Genomic DNA, 23,240 nt, shown 5'->3' on the forward strand with positions numbered 1-23,240 from the left:
AATCCACTAGAACAATATTTGCTAGACCATTGAAAATGGTATGCATATGCATGAAAGAAATGAAATAGATAATTTTTTTTGAACAATGACCTCTACTCAAACACAATTTACCTACTGAAACTCTAGGAGGTCCTCCTCTACCTAAGGGTGATCATGTGTTTGAATTAAAACAATTTCCAGACACTTTGAAATATGCTTATCTTGATGAGAAAAAGATATATCATGTTATTATTAGTGCTAACCTCTCAAAACATGAAGAAGAAAGATTATTGAAAATTCTGAAGAAGCATCGAGCTGCTATTGAGTATACTCTTAATGATCTTAAAGGCATTAGTCCCACTCTCTGTCAGCACATGATTAATATGGAACCTGGTGCTAAACCCGTTGTTGATCACCAACGACATTTGAATCCTAAGATGAAATAAGTGGTAAGAACTGAAATATTAAAGCTTCTTGAAGCAGGTATAATTTATCTCATAGCTGATAGTAGATGGGTAAGTCCCGTTCATTGTGTCCCTAAGAAGGGAGGTATTACTGTTGTTCCTAATGATAAAAATGAACTTATTCCACAAAGAATTGTCATTGGTTACAGAATGGTAATTGATTTTACAATATTAAATAGAAAAAATTCCATTTTACTCCCCTGAACAAAGTGGGTGGTTCGCTTTACCCCCTGATCTTTATTTTGGCTCCTTCTACACCCCAAACAAAACCAAACCGGACAACCCCCCCCCCCACACCCCCGACTGGTTTGTCTCCATGCGATGCTGATGTGGCATAGTCAAAGGGCGGTTTTGACCGCGGTGGGGCCTACTTGTCAGGTAGGACTGTTATAGAGCTGTCGTTCCCCGTTGCGATCTGGATCAGAAATCCCCCACTTCCTAGTCCAAATCCCTAACCCTATTCTCCATGGGCGGCGGCAGCGTGAGCTCCAGCACCGTGTCACCGGACGCCGTGAGCACCGCCGACGGTGGAGGCGCGGCCCCGGTCGTTGCAGCAGCCCCGGCGAGCCGTAGCTTGCTAGAACGGCGGTTCCCGCAGGAGGTGTGGCGGCGGGGAGAGCCAGAGCTCCGTCGAGAGGCGAGCCATGTCCTGATCTCCGGCACTTCGGCCATGGATGCGTTGGAGCTGCGCTTCGGGCGGTACGTGCTTCTGGCAACTGCGGTCGGAGACGGCAAGCAGGCAGTGACGCCGGCAGCCATGCTGGCGACCTTGCGGCAGCATTGCGGGGTGGTGCCGTCCGAGGTGGTCATCGAGGTCGCGTGCCCACCACACGACCTGTGGCTGACGTTCTCGACGGAGGAGAAGTGCTCTGAGGTGCTCTTGTCGTCAATGAAGATCAAGTGTTGCCGGCGTTGGATTCAGTTTTCGCGTTGGTGTAGAATGGTTCGTGCTCAGCCAGGTGCTCTGAAGTACAAGAGCAAGCTCGACTTTGAAGGCCTCCCTAACCAGGCCTGGACGACGGCGTCCGTGAAATATGTTCTCAAGCAGCTGGGTGGCGAGCTGATCGAGATCCTGCCGCCGGCAAGCCGCCGCGAGCTTGAGGTAATGGCGTGGCTTCGTGACCCTTCGTTTGTTGGCAAGGTGGTGACAGTGGAGATACCTGAGTCGAAGCTGACAAACAAGCCACCCGAGTCCATGGATGAGCATGAAGCAATGCAATTTGAATTGGGTGACTACGGACCGTCGTCGCCGAGGAAGAAGAACAGCTTACTGTATCCTGTCATTTGCCACATGAAGGAGGTTGTCGATCGTGGTCCTCTGCTTGCTCAAGGACTGCCTGATGAGTGGCTGCCAGCAGAAGGCGAGGACCTGACTCGCAAGCATATCTTCAAGACTGTGCTGGGCAAGATCGATGGCACTGACGGTGTTGAAGGAGTTTGAGTTTGTATCCTATTATTTGGCACTTTGGCACTTGGTTTGTTGTACTATGTGTTAAGAATCTATAGTGTTGTACTGTGTCTTCAGTTCAACTTTGTGCTGGTTGTTGTGGTGAAGCAACTGTACTGCTTGGTGTGTACTGAATTTGTGCCAAAATTGTGCCAAATATTTGTGTGAAATTTCTATTTGTGTAATGTGCTGCTACTATGCTGTCTTGTGAAATGGTACAATCGTGAGCTTCTTTGTTTGTGCCAGAAGAGAACATATTTTGCCAAGCTTCTATCGAAAGGAAATTTCTTTCAACAGAGAACATAGTAAACAGTAGCATTTTGCAACTGAACACAAATTATGCAGCTTAACAGTAACAAACACAAGTTCATGAAACACAAGTTCTGCAGCTTAATAGTAACAAACACAAGTTCATCAAACACAAGTTCATGCAAGTAGCACGTCACCAGCAACCTACTAACACTTTGAAGGTTCTAAACAACATAAATTGTCCTTCTTAACCCCTCAGTTCATCAAACATGCTAACCCTGGTAAATCTCCTCCTTCTCTGACTAGAACTAGCACCAGGTGCTATTTTTGCTTGCTTTGGAGGCCTTCCCCTCCTAGGCTGTGCTGTCCCTCCTGTAGCTTGCTGTGAAGACTGGGCTCTCCCTCCTGCAGCTTGCTGTGATGCTTGAGCTGCCTGCTGTGAAGACTGGGCTGTAGCAGTTTCATTTTCTACTCTTTGAGATGTCCTTGGAGGATTTTCCTACAAAACACACAGAAGTAACAATTGTTAGGTATTTCACATTGCTACAATTTCACAAGTACAAAACATATAGAAATGAATAGAAATCAAACACATGTAAAAATCATTACACACCTTTGTTTCTTTTTTCCTCTTCCTATTCTTGTACTTTCCCTTGTTGGGGTTAGTATTGCATTTCCTCATGTTGTGCCCAGGATTTCCACATAAACTACACTTGATCTTAGTTCCAATCTTGGAGAGTTTGTGTGCATGCTTAGGAGGCTCATCTTCACCTCTTATTCTCTCTGTCCTGGGCCTCCCAGGCATTTGCACATAGCTTGGAACTAAAGGTCTAGGCCTGTCAGCTATTGGCCAGCTAGGCATGCCCTCCATTGGCATCATGACATGTTCATATGTCCTATTGTAAGCTTCAATTCTGTAGCAAGGTGCAATAAGTGAATCAATGTCATCAGGGCCACACTGTGAAGCTGCTAGAGCATGAACACATGGAATTCCTGACAATTGCCAGTATCTACAAGAACATGTCCCTGCTTGCAAGTCAACTTTGAATCCATGCTGTCCTAACTTTACCTCATATCCATCTTTTCCATTCCATATTGTCTCACACTTCTCAGTAAGTTGTATCAACTTGTTCACCTTTTTGAGGATTTTGGGACAAATTGTTCCATTCCAATTGGCAGGCATAGCTCTATTAACTTGAATCCTTACAGTCACCTTTGCTCTGATTGCTTCAAACATACTGATGATAGGAAGACCTCTATATTCCACTATCCAATTGTTAAAACTTTCACACATATTGTTGTCGACTGAATCACAGAATGATCCTTCTTTGAACCATGCTCTACACCAATGTTCAGGCCCAGATTGCATCATGTCTCTTGCTCCTTCTGGTGTGAGCTGAGCAAGCTTTGCCCTGATTAAATTGAACTGAACTCTGTTAGAAGACTTTGCACAAGCCCAAAATCTCTTCTGGTATTTCTGGTCCCTATGTTTTTTCTTCCAGTTAGCATAAATGTGCCTAGCACAATTTCTGTGTTCAGCTCTTGGTACAACCTTTGAAATTGCATTGATTGGATCTTTCTGCTGATCTGATATAAACACCCAGCCTTCACCTTGATTTGAAATCTCCAAGTCTTTATTTAACAATGCCATAAACCAGAACCAGGAGTCCTTATTTTCCACCTCAACTGCTGCCCAAGCAATGGGATACATTTGCCCATTTGCATCTCTTCTAAGAGCACAAAGTAGCTCTCCACTTTGAGCCCCCTTAAAGAAGAAGCCATCCAAACCCACTACTTTCCTATACCCTTCTATGAAACCTCTCTTGCAAGCCTGAAAGCACACATACAATCTCTGAAAAACTGGTGCAGTTTCTTTTGGATTAAGCACAACTGCCACAGTGCTTCCTGGATTGCTCCTCAATATTTCTAGCTGATAATCAAACACCCTAGCATTTTCTTCATGCATTGCTTCTCTAACTCTCTTTCTGACTATTGCTTTTGCTTTCTTTATCTTGGAAACATGCACATCTGCAAACATCTCTAATCTGACAGTGGCCTTAATACATTTCACTTTCCATCCTGGATTTGCCTTCATAATTCTCTCATATTTGTCTGCAATTCTAGATGCAGTAACCAATCTGTTGTCTCTCCTCTATGGGCATATGTGGTTGTCAACAAGTGTTATGACTTGAAACCAATCATTTGAGCTCCTCTTTGCACCATAAATCAACCAAGGACACTTAGGCCAAGAACATTTTGCCCTAATCCTACCAGCTTCATCTTTTACAAAGCAAATATGCCTCTTCATAGCAAGGCCATACTTCACCAGTGCCCTCTTGAACTGACTTCTTCCCCTAAATGTCATGCCCAAACTAAATATTGGAATTGCAGCCTTGCTATCAAATCTTGGAAATCTAGATTTCATCCTAACTGAATTTCCATGCTCATCCTCATCATAACTGTATTCCTCACTGGAATCCATGTATGGAGTGTCATTTCCTTCATCCATTTCATCAAAAGGAATTAACTGTGTTGTACTTTCTTTCACTTCCTTCTCTTCATCAAGTGGCAACTTCATTCTGATCTTTCTGAGCACTTCCTTAGCATGCTTTCTGGGCTCCTCTGCCTCATCATCTTCACCTGAACTGTCTTCATCTTTAGGGCACCAATCAAGATCTTCACATTCATCACTTATTTCATCTGGTGCAACATCTACTGAAGGAACATTTCCAGTTTCAGGTTGCAATTCATCCTGTACAGCATACTCAGTCTTCTCAGGCTCATCCCCATCTTCCTCTGAACTGTGCTCCAGGTCATCCTCAGCAGAGCAATTGTCATGCTCATCTTCCCAATCACTGTCACTCTTCTCTTCTGTCTTCTCTTCTTCAATTGCAGCATTAGTTTCCTCTTCCTCTTTCTCTCCAATATCAGACACACTGTTCTGTCCATCTTCATCAACATCATCTTCATAATTCACATACACATCCACAACCCCACAATCTGTAATACACCTATCCATGAAGAACACATTTCTATCAGTGTCCAGTCGTCTCAGCCCATCTCTAACATTTTTTCCAGGAAAGAACCAGTAAAGCCTGTGCTTTTATGTTAGCTCTTCACCATGGTATGCCATCTTTATATCTGCTAACTGCTCCCTGATAGTAGCTAAGGATATATTGTACCTCTCAACATATGTGAGCTCTATATTACCACCAACATATGACAATTGCTTGTTTGACTTCTCAAATTGGCCATTGTAAAAAATGGATGCCTAGCCAATCTAGATTATCCATTGCTTAGCCTACAGATTAAAACAACATCCAATCTTCAATTAGAACCTACATACAGCAGCTAGCTAGAGCAGAGCAAGTACACCAAGGGAAGGGGATTGGAGGGATGGGACTCACCTCAGTTCGTCTGCGCCGCCGTGAAATCAGACAGACCACAGCAGCTGCCGCCGCATCGACAGAGCCGTTGACTTAGGGTTTGAGGACGGGGGAGGATAGCGGTCGTGGGAGAAGGAACAGGTCGGGGAAGATTCACGGGTTGCACCGCCGCCGCCGCCACCACCAACACTCCGACCACCGTTGCTGGTCGGAGTTTAGCGCCGCCCCGAGGGAGCCATCGACGGCGACATGGGGGAGAAGAAGAAAGGGATTTCTGATCCAGAACGCAACGGGGAACGGCAGGTCTATTACAGTCAACCTGACAAGTAGGCCCCACCACGGTCAAAACCGCCCTTTGACTGTGCCACATCAGCATCGCATGGAGACAAACCAGCCGCGGGGGTTTTATGTCCGGTTTGGTTTTGTTTGGGGTGTAGAAGGAGTCAAAATAAAGATCAGGGGGTAAAGCGAACCACCCACTTTGTTCAGGGGAGTAAAATGGACTTTTTTCATTCCAAATTAACAGAATGTTTTATATAGCTCCCTAATAATAGTAGGAGACTTTGGTATGTTTTAAAGATAATTTCACCATGTGAATTCCCTCGATTTAAATAGATCAACGATCTATGCAATTTATTTAGTTGAGTTTTAAAACGGGTTGCATGATGACATGATGCAATACACATGATGCAAAGATGAATGCAACGAACAAAAAAATCACACGACGAATCTCGGAATACAAGGAAGGCATCTGGAGCATCGGTCTTGGGGTGTTACAACTCTCCTCCACTTACAAGAGATCTCGACCCGAGATCTAAGGAAGGTACCGGGGAGAAACGGAAGAGGAAGAGGTAAAACAAGTTGCTTCTTTGACAAACGAGTGAAACCAAAAAAACGTGGAGAGATTGAAAACTTGAAAGAAAGAACACAACAGAGTTGAACCAAGCTGAGAGCACTCCGGTAGAAAGAGAAACAAGGAACACCATGTGAACCTTGGAGGTTGCAAAGCTATGAATGATGAGCACAATGGACAAGAAGCAATTGAAACCACTCTAGTTGAAACGAGATAAACAAGGAACAAGGAAAAACAAATTCAAACAGCACTGCAGTTGAAAAGAGATACAAGACTTGATAAGATGAAAAGAACTTGAGCAGAGGACACAACACTCCTGCTAAACGGATAAGCATGGAAAAGAACATGATGTTTACAAAATGAGATGATGGGTCGAAGAGAGTAACATCACAATGCCTCTGGAACAAATGTAAGAATGGAATCAAAAGAACGGAGAAGAAAACAACATGTTCTACCTGAAATGAATTTAAGAGAACAACCTTAAAAAAAGGATTGAACGGAGTTGTTGGAAGATCAATACGAAAGGATATCATCCTTGGGGCTTATGGAGACATCTCAAAATTATGAGGTGACAACCAACCACTACCAAAAGATTGATTAGCTGAGATGAACGTAGAGATGGAAAAACTTCCTTCACCGCGAGAATAAGAGGAAACTTGGATTATTAATAAGCACCATAATTAGCAACATTCCTTAGGGAAGGCTTTAGGTGAATTCTTTACCAAGATAACTCCAATGGAGGGATTGACAGGTTGCAAAAGATCTCCTGAATGAAGAGAAAATGATGGTTTTAAATATCTCACTCTTAACAACTTGTGAACCTTGAAACACGAAGGGAAATTGTCAACAATGGCATAACACCACCGCAAATGATAAGGTCGAAAGAATTGCATTTCTGGATGCAAGATGAAGAATACTTGAACTCCTCAAAACAAGACATGTGTTGAACACCATGTTTATTTTAGAGTATAGCTTAGCGGATCTTAACTTTGAGAGAAATCTTGATGAACAATTGAAGAATGAAAGGAATCCTTGATGAACCACCTTTTTGAGCCTTCGTGAGAACTCCGGTAATAAAAGAATAATCAAACAAAAGGAAAGTTGAAAAGAACTCCGGTAGAAGCCTTGCAATGATTCAGATGGAGCTCCATGACAATATAACCACGAAGCGTTGCAACTCCGGAAAGAAAGATGGATCACTTGGAATATAGAATTTACTCATCATGAACAAACTCCGGAAGAAAAGATTAAATCACTTGGATGAAACAAGAATAAGAATAATGTTATGTGTTTCCTTCATCAATTTGAATTGATGACAAGCAATGGATTTGGCATACTACTTATTCTCATTGGAAAGATTGAAGAGAGATATAGCGCAAACTTGGGAAGGTCTTCAACGAATCACCGGTATGATTTGGAAAGAACGAATTAATTAATATGATAACGAAGGAAGAGGAATCCTGAACAAAGCGCCGTAGAATTGAAAATGAACGTAGCAAAGGCACAATTCACCGGGAAGAATTAGAAAACGAACAAAGATACTTGGGGAAATTTAGATACAGGAGAATGAAGCGACCATGAGCTGAGTAAAGAATACTTGCACGAAGCACTGGAAGAAATGGAGAATGAATGACGAGACATCAATTTAGAATAATTGGAGAACAAAGCTGGAAACTTAGAACGAAGAAATCTTCTGAAATGATGGCCTTTGGATGATCAAGAAATGAAAACAACTCCTGAAATGCTCCGGATGGCATGAAAAGAATTTCTCATGGTCGGATCAGTTATGAAGATGGCATCAAGCTAGAACCACGAATCTTCAAGAGAACGGACAAGATTTAAGAGAAACTCTTCTTCGGTCTTCAAATGTGATAATGATGACGAGAACCACAACCATGAATTATTGAGGTACTCAGGAATGAAGAATAATAAGGTTGAACCAACGATGAAAAGAATGTGAAAGATCTTGGAGAAAGACATATGACTGATGACAATTCATTCTTACGTCATACTTTTGAAAAGAATTGGGAATCACTCCGGATAAATTTGAAGAGTCGGGCAATGTCGTGGATTTGTCACGATAGATGTCCTAGTGTGAGGACTTAGTTGTGAGGCCAACGCATCTACGTGGTAGCTTGAAGGGGTTGGTCGGAATCGGAATCGAGAGACACGAGGCGGATCAACACACAAGACAAGGATTTAGACAGCTTCGGGCCCCGGGAAACATCATCCGGTAATAGCCCTACATGTTGTTTGTGGCTAGGTCTCATTATGCTCATGAGGGAGACGCCGCATAAACCGGTTTTCCTCTAGTTGTGTCTAGCCTTAACGATTATTCTCTGTCCCTCTTGGGGTGCCCTGCCCCTCCTTATATATGTTGAAGGGGCGGTTTACATGACTAGTCCTAGTAGGATTAGGATTACTCTATTACAAGTGGAGTCCTAGTCTTGCTTCCTTTGTAGGAGAATATTCCTTATGCCTTTCCTCTTAAGCCGGCCCACCATAACATGAGCCGGCCTTCTGGGCCTTGGGCCTAGTCCTCTATCTGACCCGCCGTCGGGGCCATCAGTGAGTCGCCAGCCTTGTGAGTCGTCAGACCAGTGAGCCGCCAGACTCGTGAGTCGCCAATCCTCCGGCGGGTTACCAATGAAACGCCAAGTCCCAGCCGGGTCATACCACGGGGTATATCCCCGACATTAGCCCCCAGTTTAATTTGGATTTATCCATGTTAAACTGATCCTGCAAAATAACTCAAGAACAAATTTGACAGGTTGTGCTCCGGGTTAAATATTCTTGTAAGCCGGCACCTGATCATCCTTAAGTCCTTGTCATTTCCTTCTTCTAGAAAATCCAGGTCAATAGGCCAGCTTCATAATCAATTTACTGACATTGGTTTCTCACGGAAAAATATTGTGAAAACCAATTCATTTGATTCAGCTCCCAATCTTTAATAAAAATATTGGTCTTGAAATACTCATCTGATTTTCAGCCGGCTTGAAGATGTAGAACTTGCCGGTTTATCATTGCCAAAATATCCGGTTTGTAAATATTGATAGCACCGGGTCATAATGATTGCCGACGCCGGGTCATAACTGTTGCAGACACCAGGTCAATCTGGTTTGCTCAAAACTGAGAATTTGAAAATATTTCTCCCTTATATTCATATCACTTGTAGCCCCCAAGTCTTAAGAAGGGAGCGTAGTAACATCTTAAGACTTGCTTCAATATAAATGTTGCAACCTTGAAAAATCCAGGTTGTTCATCTCAATCACTAGTCAAAACTGAATATTCCACATATGTAGCCCCCAAGTGCCGGGTTGTCATGCTTGCAGCAGCCTGGGACTTGTAATTGCCTTATGCTCATAAAAACTTCAACCAGTGTAGCCCCCAAGGGCCGGGTCATTATGCAATAATGACCAGGGACTTTGTATATATGATCATGTAGACTTGAACAACAACGTGTAGCCCCCAAGGGCCGGCTCAGTAAGATAATACTGAGCCCGGACATTATATATATACTTCATTGAAAATAACTTCATATGACGTAACCCCCACCATGGGGCTCGAACCCACGTCCACAAGGTTAAGAGCTTTGTACTCTACCAACTGAGCAATAAACCTTTCAATATAATGGATTAAAGTTTGTGTACCTTAAATTTTTGACAGGAGCAACTGGTAGCCCCCAAGGGCCGGCTCATTATGATGTGATGAGCCGGGTCTTCGATAAGGCCGGTAAAAATGACTATGCATTAGCCCCCAAGTGTCATGGTGCATGCTGGCAGTGACATGGGACATGCATATTTGATGTAATTTCAATTTGAATAATGTAGCCCCCAAGTGCCGGGTCGTAAGCCCGCAGCGACTTGGGACAATTCCTTTCATTGTAGAATAAATTATATCCATTGATAAAATAATAGCCATTGCGCTGAAGCGACTTTGAAAACCTCAATCATAATATTGGTTATTGATAACCATAATAAAAATCCAGCCATGTTGGCTATTAAAGATTTGAATAATATAACCCGGTTTGAAAACCGGTTCCTGCACACAAACAGATCATAAGTGCCCTGGCGGTTTACCGCAGGGCGGGTCATGATGCCCAGTATAACTCCCCTGGTGACCATAGAAGTCCATAACCAGGGTATGGGATAATATCCCAAATATGAGACATAATCAGGGTTGTTTGGCCCGACTTGTTAAAAACCATATGGTAAGAAAAAAGGGATGATATAAAGCCAAAATAAAAAATCAAAAAATTCGAGGCTTTTGCAGGCCGCCAAGCCAAAGTTTCTTCTTCAATGAAACTAGCCTGATGGCCACTTGAAGGTACGCGCTTTTCGTGAGCCGGCTCTCACATGACCCAATCGACATTTGAACCCAGGTAAGTTCAGGTCTTATTAAAAGATAGACTTATCAGGAGTACGCGGGGTCGGAGTAGCATCGTGCATCATAGGCCGATTTATCCAAGTTTCAAGGAAGGCGGCTTATAAGCCTGGGTCTATCCTGACTATCTGTAAGCCGTGCTCTCACATGACAAACCGGCATTTTAACCTTAACAAATTCAGGATCTTTGGTGAATACACCTTAAAAGATTGATCATTAAGAGTACGGTGGGTCAATCAGGATTACCTGATGAAGAAGCAGCTGGTATACAGGTAGGATGACCCGAAAGGGTTATGTCCTCTTTGGTGAATACACCTATGTTTGAACAAAATAACCCTGTCAAGAGGGTAGTAACGCTATGTTCTCTTTGGTGAACACACCTATGTTCGAACAGGAAGCCCCCAAGTGACATATTCGGTCAAGAGGGTAGTAACGCTATGTTCTCTTTGGTGAATACACCTAGTTTGAACAGGAAGCCCCCAAGTGACTTATTTGTGAGCTGTGCTCGTCGGGTACCTATGTTTGAGTTGTGCTGTGCAACAAACTCTCTTTGGTCCCGGTAAACCGGGTGTTAAGCCGCGGAAGTGATTATACAATGTGACAAGCCAATAAGGCAGGATACCCATATTTGAACCGCGCATCATGGTAGCAAATTCTCTTTGGCAACCTTTAATTTTTCCTGAAAACTCGAACCCACGAGAGATGGATTCTTTTTGAACTGGATGTTAAACCGGATATTGAGAGCTTCAAAGCTTTATGGGAGAGAGATGTCTCTTGAGCCGGATTTTAAACCGGAATCTTCATTTTGAGCCGGAAATTTTCTGACAGCCTTTAAATTTTCATCAATATGGCAGCAGCCTCCGGGACCGGGTTATCTTCCCCTTCAATGTACTGGAGTCTTGAATTTGCTGAAACTAGCAAGGCTTGCTGAGTCATATCATTGTAGCCCCCGAGTCTTAAGACGGCTCGAGGAGTTGGCTTGAGATTCTCCATATTTGACCGTGATGTAAACCGGTATGAGCCATTCAACAGCTCAGTGATATAACAATCCCTGATATGTTAGGCCAAAAGTTATCCACCGCGGAGTTGATGATCACCATGGTGAAGCTGAAATCAACCATGGACGAGTCGGCCGTGGGATCAAACAGATGAGTCGGTCGCGGCGTTGTAAGCCGGTGCGGACGAGCGAGTTAACCGCAGCATTGTAAGCCGATGCGGATAAGAAAATCGGCCGTAGCGTTGGAAACAGCACAGGCGCGGGCGAGTCAGCCGTGGGCACGGATAATGAATCAGTCGCGTGTGTTGATGTAGCGGGGATGGCGACTTGTGCACGTATCCGTCCAGCATCACGAACGCGCTAGTGCAAAAATAATATTGGAGCACGCCCCTTTACGACACATTTGTGATGAATAATGGTCCTGCAAAAGAATACCACAAACCAGAACAATTGTTCTTAAACAAAATATATACTGATAAAATAGTTAGAAAGAATAACACCTGATGTTTTTGTCGGGCGAACACGGACACTCGCACTGGATAATGCTGGATCAGTACGTCTCCTCTGGCTTCCTCTGTTTTATCTAGGGAACCACGCTATGCATCACTGGATAATATAAAGTTATAGATTGAACCGTGTGTGAGGTACTGGAGTGCATGGAAAGTGAATAATATATGCATGTGATTAGCATTCTAGACGCATAATCCATGCACGTAGTAGGTTTTCTCTTCTTCTCTCATATCTGCTTCTGCCTTCCCTTTTTGGTTCCAAACAAGGCCGCGGAAACGACGCAATTTTGACAAGGTTGGAGGTGACGATTCGGCGACAGCGGATCTTCGCGACGGTGAGACCAGGGTGGTTTGCGCAGGTAAGCCGGTGCAGAAGCGAGCCATCGAGGCGAGTTGACAAGGTGGAGCCCTGGCCGCAGAGACAAGCCGTCGTGGCGAGCCGTGGATGCGAGGGTGAGGTTGTGGTCGCTTCTGAAACATCCCGCTTAAAATCATGTCAGTAATATCCTATCCATCATCAGAGGCGGCCTCAAACACCCCGTACAACTTGTGCTCGTTGTAGTCAAAGAGAAAAAGGAGCATCCCTTGTTTGACATTGTCAACAAAAAAAGCAAGTCTGAAATCGTCCGATCCAAAGAACTGCTCCTTTGCGCTGGTGTTGCACATGAAGATCGCACCTGCCATGTCAGTGTCTTGTCTGAAAGAGAGCCATATCACGCAAAGAATCAGGCGCCTCGCAGCGACGACGGGCGAGGGCACGACACAACAGGATGACAGCCGCCCGAGGACAGGGCCGACTTGAAGCGGCGAGGTAGCGACTCCGGCTCGCAGGCAGGAGGCGGCGTCGCAAGGCCGCAACGGCTGGAGGCGTGGCAGTGGTAAGTTGAGCGGGTCGAGGTAGGAGCATGACGGGGGCTTAGAGTGGAGGTGTCCCACAAGGCGGAGGTGAGCACGACAGCAGCGCAGGCGGCTCACTAGAGGCGGAGATGAGGACGTTGTGGCACAGTTTGATTTTGAAGGCAGACCGGGGCGGCGGCCCTGCGGCGGCTGGCCAGCGGCTCTCCGGCGGCGCCTCAACACTCTTTAGCAACAGCTCACGGTGATGGCGACTTGAGGCCGCGGAGCTGGTCAATGTGAGGCTGAGCAGGGATGGCCGGCGACTCTCCCGCGAGGCGCGACGGTGATTGGATAAGGCGGCGAGTGGGAAACAAGCCATAGGGGCAGCTCATGACGGCAGCTCACGAAGGCAACTCGAGGCGGCCGGCGGCTCAAGGCATGGCCGGAGGAGGAGGTCATGGCTGTGGCGAGCCCGGGTGACTCGGAGCGGAGCGGTAGAGGCGGCCGGCGGCTCAGCGACAAGCAGCTCGGCGCACCGGCAAGGGGAACAGCAGGGTTGCGCTCGAGGCGGAGGCGCGAGGCCACAACCGAGGTGGTCGCGAGGCCGGGCGGCTCGTGAGGTCGCGGCGCACAGAGACGCCGAGTGATGTAGAGGCGAGCGCCGCACCGACGAGGGCGGCTTACCACGGAGGCCGGGCGCGACGGCTTGAAGTGGCAGCTCAAGGCCGCGGTGTCCTGGCGGCTAAACATAGGGGTGAGATGGCGGTGGGGGCACGAGGCGCCGGGCTTTGCAGACGCGTGGAGGCGGCCGCGGTGGCAGAGGCCGGAGCCGGCCGGAGGGGCAGCGGCGATTTGCTGATGCAAGGACGTCTGGCCGGGACGGAGAACAGCAGCTTGGTGAGGCAGGGGCGGTAAGTCGGCAATAGCTCAGCCACCGCCAAGGAGGAACCAGACCAAAACGACGGCGGCCGGGGCGGCTCAGACCCGACGAAGACGGCGTCTCAGCAGAGACGTATTGGAGCGTTGGAGGCCGAGGTGGAGTCCCGGCCAGCCACGGGTCGTGGCTAGCCTTGGAAATAATTTTTTTTGTCTTCGCTCCTTGACTTACGTTGCTAACCTTCTCTTTCCCTTCTTTTTGTTTGTTTTTGTCTTGATGTCATGAAGAGCCAGCTGTAGCCTTTGATCTCCACGTGTGACTCAATTGTTTTGAATCAAAATGATCGAATCCCTTCACGATGGTTTACAGGACGCTTATATATCTTTTGGAGAGACACGACGATTCAGAGAAGGCGTTGGTTTTAGAGAGAAGCGTCGGTTGCCGGGACACAGGCGTCCGCGCGATGCAACCGCTTGGCCGTTGGGCAAGGGGAGATTTCCCTTTTACAGAATTAATCTCAACACTCCCCCTAATCTACGCTTGACCATGTAGAATCATCTTCACGATTTCCCGGGAAGCTCTATCATCTCAAAAGATTCTCCTTCAAAAGTTCTTCATAAAATATGTGATGAGATCCTGAAACATATACTCACAAAGAAATATAGCATAATGTGATGTCATTAAAATGAGGATATCTCAAGAAGAGACTCCCCCTGACACTTGCAAGTCCCTAAGTCTTCGCATACCAATTCCATGAACACATTTCTGGAATGTAGAATTTGGCAGAGACTTGGTAAATAAATCAGCAAGGTTGTCGCATGATTTGACTTGCAGAATGCTTATTTCCCCGCTTTTCTGAAGATTATGGGGAAAAAACCATTTAGGAGAAATATGCTTGGTGATATTACTCTTGATGTATCCTGTTTGCATCTGCGCAACACAGGCCGCATTATCTTCATAGATAATGGTAGGTGATTTTATCGAACCCATTCCACATGACTGTTGTATGTGGTTTATCATTCTGCGAAGCCATACACATTCGCATGTTGCTTCAAATAATGAAATTATTTCAGAATGATTGGTAGATGTTGCCACCAGAGTCTGTTTCGAAGACTTCCATGATATAGCAGTGCCACCATGTAGGAACACGAAGCCGGTCTGAGATCTGGCATTATGGGGATTAGACAAATAACCGGCATCTGCATATCCAATCATATCAGAGTCCTGATTTTTCTGGAACTGGAAAAATAGGCCAAGATCCTTTGTGCCTTGGAGATATCGAAAGATATTCTTCACTCCAGACCAATGACGTTTGGTGGGAGCTGCGGTATGTCTAGCAAGTAGATTCACTGCAAATGCAATATCAGGTCTTGTGCAATTTGCAAGATACATAAGCGCTCCAACAACACTAAGGTATGGAACTTCAGGTCCCAACACCTCTTCTCCATCATCCCTTGGTCTGAACGGATCTTTCTCTATGTCTAGAGATCGAACCACCATGGGAGTTTTAGATGGATAGGATTTGTCCATATTGAATTTCTCCAATATTTTCTGGATATAGGCAGATTGGTGTACCATGATTCCTGAGGGAAGATGCTCAAGTTGAATACCTAAGCAAAATTTGGTTTTACCCAAATCCTTCATCTCAAATTCCATCTAGGTGATTGCGTGCTTCATCAATGTCTGGTGTGCTGCCGATGATGTTGAGATCGTCAACATACACAGAAATGATGCAAAATCCTATAGAGGACTTCTTGATGAAAACACATGGGCAATCAACACTATTGGAGTAACCTTTCTGAAGAAGGAACTCACTGAGTCGGTTGTACCACATCCGTCCCGACTGCCTTAAGCCATATAATGACTTATTCAGCTTTACACAATACATGTTGCGTTTTGCATTTTTATTCGGGACAGAGATTCCATCAGGAACCTTCATATATATGTCCGAATCTACTGACCCGTAAAGGTATGCGGTCACGACGTCCATCAACTGCATAGATAGACGATTTTGCACTGCCAATGATATAAGATATCGGAAAGTGGTTGCACTCATTACTGGAGAATATGTTTCAGTGAAATCAATGCCGGGTTTTTGCGTGAAACCTTGTGCTATGAGCCTTGCTTTATATCTCACCACCTCATTGTTCTCATTCCGTTTCCGGAGAAAAACCCATTTGAATCCCACAGGGAAAACACTGGGAGGTGTAGGTATTGCTTCAGTGAATACCTTTCTTTTGTTAAGCGAGGCAATTTCTGCTTGGATTGCATCCTTCCATTTAGGCCAGTCGGAGCGCTTTTGGCACTCAACGATAGACCTTGGATCATGATCAGTGAGAAGGGTATCTGCAATCTTTTCAGCAAAATATATGTCGACAGTCGTAGTCTTACGGTCAAATGATTCTCCAGAATCAACATAGTTGATGGAAATTTCCTGCACCCCTAGTGACTCTTCGTGATTTCCCAATACGATCGAGTGTTCCGATCTCCCAGTCAGTTTGTGCATACTGGAACTGGGTTGTGGAGGTTGCCCTTCCACTGGGTGTATACTACCCATCAGGTGTTTGTCAACGTTGAGTTGACCTACATTTACTAACTCCGAGGTTTTTCTCCTTGATTTCCTTTGCTGCTTGCTAGAAGCATGCTCCGGGTCAGAGGCCGTACTACTCCCCCTCTTTTTAGGAATAGGGAGTTGAGTGGTTTTTATTGGTACCTCCACTCTTTCTGGCGCGTTTCTGGCCGGGTTTAAGGATTTTGTAACACCTTTCAAATCAGTAAATGAATCTGGCAGATTATTTGCAAGATGTTGCAAATTAATGATCTTCTGAACTTGAAGTTCGGTCTCTTGGGTACGTGGATCAGAGGATGAAATGGCATGAGCATTCCAATCAATTTCCGGGCATTCTTTCTGGTACTTGAAATCTCCCCCTAATGCCGGAAAATGTTCCTCATTAAATATGCAATCAGCGTGATGGGCTGTGAACAGATCCCCAGTCAGGGGTTCCAGGTACTTGATAATCGACGGTGATTTGTACCCCACATAGATCCCCAACTTCCTGTGTGGGCCCATAGATGTCCGCTGTGGTGGTGAGATCGGGATGTATGCAGCACATCCGAACTTACGCAGATGGGAAATGCTTGGAGGATTTCCACGTACCAATTCCAGAGGGGAAGAACTGTGATATGCAGTTGGCCTCAATTGTATCAAGTCAGCAGCGTGTAAAACAGCGTGACCTCAACAAGAGGTTGGCAAGTTGCAATTCGTCAACAAAGGTCTTGCAATGAGTTTGATCCTCTTAATCAATGCTTCAGCCAAACCATTTTGTGTATGGACATATGGAATAGAGTGCTGAACTTCAATCCCCAAAGCCATGCAATAATCATTGAAAGCACGTGAGGAGAATTCTGCAGCATTGTCCATTCGAATTGATTTAATTCGACTTTCAGGATAATGGGCTTGCAACTTAATGACTTGCCTCATTATCTTGGCAAATGCATGGTTTCGTGTGGATAGAAGACACACATGTGACCATCGTGTAGATGCGTTAATCAGAACCATGAAATACCGGAAAGGTCCAGATAATGGCTGAATGGGACCACAAATGTCTCCTTGAATACGTTCAAGGAACTGAAGTGGTTTAGCTTGTATTTTGAGGTGTGAGGGCCTCAAAATTAGCTTTCCCGTGGCACAAGATGTGCACACAAAATCAGAAGATTGAGGAAATTTTGACTCAAGCAAATTATGACCAATGGAATTGCTAGTAATTTTTCTCGTCATCCCTATTCCAGGATGGCCTAGGCGATCATGCCAGGTTTGGAATGCGTTAACATTCTGAAAAATTACTTTGGATGCAACATGTTCCACGGGTTTGATGTACGTATAGTACAAACCAGGCGATAGAGAAGGAATTTTCTCATGTACCTTTTTGCCATATCTGTCATCTTTAGTAAAGAGTAGATACTCCTCTTTGTTGTCTTCATGGGTTTCAATATGAAAACCATTTTTACGGATATCTCGATAACTGATCAGGGTACGTGCAGAATCGGGATATAGTAAAGCATCCTCAATTGTCACATATGTACCACTTGGGAGGGTGAATATGGCACGTCCAGTACCAACAAACACAGTATCGCGTCCAGCGATAGTTAGAATATCTCCATTCGTCTTTTTCAGAGTTTGGAAATATTTCATCTCCCTCAGTATGGAGTTTGTGGCACCACTGTCCACAAGGCATAATTCCTCTTCCATCGGATTGTCCCCGTAGAAAACGGCGGCGAGTGCTCCCTCTCTTCTCCTTTCTCTGATGTTTCTTTTGCTCTCGCTGGCTGTTCTACGTGCGTGATAACGTATTTTGAATCAGAATGATCGAATCCCTTCACGATGGTTTACAGGACACTTATATATCTCCTGGAGAGACACGACGATCCAGAGAAGGCGTCGGTTTCAGAGAGAAGCATCGGTTGCCGGGACACAGGCGTCCGCGCGATGCAACCGCTTGGCCGTTGGGCAAGGGGAGATTTCCCTTTTACAGAATTAATCTCAACAGTAATCAGCTCTTTTGGCGGCGATTTAGAGGCCGGGTCATAATTGGTTTGACTCCCCTGTCACTTACGTCGGCGATCGTAGCGAATATTGACGTCTTCAGTTTCGACGGATCATCGGATCCTCGGTGATTGTAGCCCTAATTTCTCTTGTACTCAAAACCTCATACGGGCATTAGATCTGACTGCTATTTTGGACTGGTAAACTCAAAGCTGATGCAAATCTTTCTAAGCCAGTTTTTCTTCATCCGGAAAATTATGAACTTCTCGATCCCTGAGAAAAAATCTCTCTGAACTCATCACCACCGTGCGCGAGCCCCGCGGTAGGCGCCAACTATCGTGGATTTGTCATGGCAGATGTCCTAGTGTGAGGACTTAGTTGTGAGGCCAACACATCTACATGGTAGCTTGAAGGGGTTGGTCGGAATCGAGAGACGCGAGGCGGATCAACACACAAGACAAGGATTTAGACAGCTTCGGGCCCCGGGAAACATCATCCAGTAATAGCCCTACATGTTGTTTTTGGCTAGGTCTCATTATGCTCATGAGGGAGACGCCGCATAAACCGGTTCTCCTTTAGTTGTGTCTAGCCTTAACGATTATTTTCTGTCCCTCTTGGGGTGCCCTGCCCCTCCTTATATATGTTGAAGGGGCGGTTTACATGACTAGTCCTAGTAGGATTAGGATTACTCTATTACAAGTGGAGTCCTAGTCTTGCTTCTTTTGTAGGAGAATATTCCTTATGCCTTTCCTCAGCCGGCCCACCATAACATGAGCCGGCCTTCTGGGCCTAGTCCTCTATCTGACCCGCCGTCGGGGCCATTAGTGAGTCGCCAGGCTCGTGAGTCGTCAGACTAGTGAGCCGCTAGACTCGTGAGTCGCCAATCCTCCGGCGGCTTACCAATGAAACGCCAAGTCCCAGCCAAGTCATATACCCGGCCGGGTCATACCGCGGGGTATATTCCCGACAGGTAAGATCCTGGGAAAAGACCTGTGGGTTAGGGCCCACTCAAGAGAAACACCGTTGGACGATTACTTGAAAGGGAGATTGCACCGGTTGAATTAAATGGCTTGAATAAGATAACAACCTCGAAATAGCTTGAATGGATTAGCAACGGAAACGTGAATCTTCTGATATATCTTCAGCACTCCGGAACAAATGAATAGCGAGTGGTGAATGATTGAGAGGTGCACCAACTTGGGAAAACATTAGACAAATGAAAGGAATATGCTCAACACCGAATCTTGAATTAACTCCACCGGGGAAGAAAATGAGAACGAAGAATGATGAACTAGTAAAGCATCTTCATGAGAACCAGCGGGTAAGAACATTGATTGAAAAGAATGAAGAGACTTCACATGAATAAAATGGATAGTTGATTTGATATCTCTGAGTCCTTGAAGAAAAAGGGTGGGAGGGTGGGAAAACAAAGACAACTTGGATGGATGGAACGAACACCGTTGAGAAAACTGATAATTGATCCTGCAAATGTGGAAGGGGTCGACTTAACTTGAAGAGAATCACGCCGGTTGGAAAAGAATTGGCATGACCATTCTGCATGATCAAAAGGATTAGTATTCCCATAGAAACATGGGAACACCTCTTAGGACAAGTATGGAATCAACACTTGACATCACAGCAACTCGAATACCACAACTCAAAACAAAACAAAGGATTTGGCTTGCAGAATAAGCCGGAAACAAACATATGATAGATCCCATAACGTATCATGTGTCTGTTGGAAAGATATCCTACGTGATACTTGAATTCCCACCTATTAACTCCCAAAACTTTCTGGTTATGCAATCTGGTGTTGGGGATACAGGGAGGCACAATATATATCACATAACTAACAAGCCCTACACATCAACTGTATCCATTCGTCAAAACATAACCAAGAAAACTCCGGAAATCGTGTGCCTCGACCTTCGAAAAGCATCCGATATACGAGTTGTGGCAATACTCCCGAACTCCCGCCCCAGTACTGGGTGACGTCAAGGTATCTCACCACTAACTGCATATAAGAGATTTTCGATGTCGGCAAAAGCTCAGGTATACCGGAACTGCAACAATAAAATTGTGACGACAACACCTCGGAGCTCAACTCCCCGGGACACTGCCACAACCCCTAAATGACAGGAGGCACAAAGAACAATGTTCTCGTCACAAAATTATCGAAACGACTCCAAGATACCCGCGTGATCCTAAAAGATTTTTTAGTGAAAATTGGGGAGAGGAATGTTAAAACATCTACATCAGGAGTCCTCACCAGAGCGACGAAGGGGTTGAGGAGTAAAATGAAATCCTACTCTCCGATATATATATATTCCTAAGACTCAAAAAGTTTTGTTCTTCAATCAACAACGCCAGCGATCAATCAAGGGGGCTCCTATGGTCGGTCGAGGCTCTGATACCAACTTGTCACGCCCAATATGCGACACTATCCTAAAGAGACTTGAATGTCCCACCAAGGATAGAACCGCATATTGACACGCTTTTGCAAGGTGGATATCATTACATCAAACCATTACATAATAGATGGGGATACATACAAGGCATACAAATGCCGCAAGAATACATCAATACATCATACATAGATCAACATCCGACTATGGGTGAAACACAAACAAAAGCTCAAACGACATCCACCCTGCTAGCCTAGGCTGCCGACCAGGAACCTATCCCTCGAACGAAGAAGCGAAACAAGAACTCCAAAACAATAAACGTCGCTCTCGTGTCATGGACATCGCATTACCTGTACCTGCAACTGTTGGTGTAGTAATCTATGAGCCACGAGGACTCAGCAATCCCATTACCATGGGTATCAAAACTAGCAAAACTTAATGGGTATGGAGAGGATAAGTGGTGAGGTTGCAGCAGCGACTAAGCAATTATGGTGGCTAACTTACGAATACAAGAGTAAGATGAGAATCTACGCAAACGGTGGCCAACTAGTAATGATCAAGAAGTGATCCTGAACTACTTACGTCCAAACATAACACAACCGTGTTCTCCTCTCAAACTTCCCCGAAAAGAGACAATCATGGTTACGCAACGCAGTTGGTGTATTTTAATTGAGTTTACTTCAAGTACCCTACAACCGGATATTAACAAATTCCCATCTGCCACATAACCGCGGGCACGGCTTTCAAAAGTTTAAACCCTGCAGGGGTGTCCCAACTTAGCCCATGACAAGCTCACGATCCGCAGAGACAATCCTCCATCGCGGGACACCCTATCAGACTCGGAATCCCGGTGCACAAGACATTTTGATAATGGTAAAACAAGTCTAGCAAGACCTCCTGGCGTGCCGACACCCTGATAGTAGCCGCGCGTATCTCGTCTCAGGCCACGACCGGATGAGCACTACGTACAGCAACCGAAAACCCCGGGTGAAGGGGTGGCACCGCAAGTGGCTCTGTTTGAGACCAACACCATTAGCGCTGGCCCCGCCCTGTATGTAGAAAATCCTCGGGTTCGCGACGCCCTATGCCAATTAATTATTAGGTTCAAGTATTATTATGGCAAATGTTAAAACCAATGTTGGGCCTTGCTGGAAGAGTTTTATTCAAAGCGAATCGTCGAGAGGGTCCCATATCCCTCATCGTGTTACGGACGCAAAAATCAAGGAACATAACACCGGTATGACGAAAACTAGGGCGGCAAGAGTGGAACAAAACACCAGGCATTAGGTCGAGCCTTCCACCCTCTACCAAGTATATATGTGCATTAATTAAATAAGAGATATTGTGATATCCCAAGATATTCATAACATCCATGTCCCAACATGGAACAACCTGCAACTGCACCTGAAACTAGCAACGCTATAAGAGGGGCTGAGCAAAGCGGTAACATAGCCAAACAACAGTTTGCTGGGAAGGGTAAAAAGGTTAGGGGCTATCATGGCAATTTGGGAGGCTTGATAAACAAGTGGTAGGTAGCGCGACATAGCGATAGCATCGAGAAAACTAGCATAAAAAAGATAGTAGTGAGATCCAAGGTGACGGTCATCTTGCTTGAAATCCCGGAGTAGACGAAGCCAACGTAGTCGAACTGATCCTCACAATCGCAACGAAACAGAAACTATCAAAAAGAAGGACAACCGGAAAGAAGCAAAAAATATAGTAAACAACCATTACATAAACATGGCATGATGCACTATCAAGTATGATGCATGTCCGGTTTAAATGAGGCATGGCATGGCAAAGTGCAACAAACAATGCTACAAATTAATTGAAACTCAATATGCAACGAGTTGCATATCGAAGAAACATCACATTTAATTATTTAGTTCTCTCCCGTTTATGTACCTAACAATATTAAATGTTGTTAAACATGGCAAGAGGTGAAGCATAGTAAGACTATCTATCTAGGCAAGTTTAAATGAGGCCGGAACAACAAACAACAATTCCAAAAAATCCCCATATGTCATTTAGCAATTTTAAAGCAAGCAACAATTTTGAGCATTTGAAATGTTGTTATCAAGATGCTGATGGCATACGCAAATTTTATGCAAATTATGAGAATGTTGACATGAGCATGTTATGAAGCATTAGGTCACCATGGCAGAACGAAAGGGTGCCACGGCGACGATAACGAAAACGATGCCACAACAACGTTCCGGTTCCGACAACTCATTGAGATATCGGTCCAAAAGAAGCAAGTGTGCGGAACATGCTAGAGATGGTGGGGTGATCCCGATTACCGGTTTCCCAC

General features: G+C 45.1%; 1 pseudogene; it reads right to left on the minus strand.

Moving 5' to 3' along the window:
- Positions 1–2,386: 2,386 nt before the first annotated feature.
- LOC141040943 (uncharacterized) lies at positions 2,387–5,158 on the minus strand (annotated as a pseudogene).
- Between the last annotated feature and the right edge of the window lie 18,082 nt (positions 5,159–23,240).

The sequence above is a fragment of the Aegilops tauschii genome, chromosome 2 (genome assembly GCF_002575655.3).
Source record: "Aegilops tauschii subsp. strangulata cultivar AL8/78 chromosome 2, Aet v6.0, whole genome shotgun sequence".
NCBI lineage: Eukaryota > Viridiplantae > Streptophyta > Magnoliopsida > Poales > Poaceae > Aegilops > Aegilops tauschii.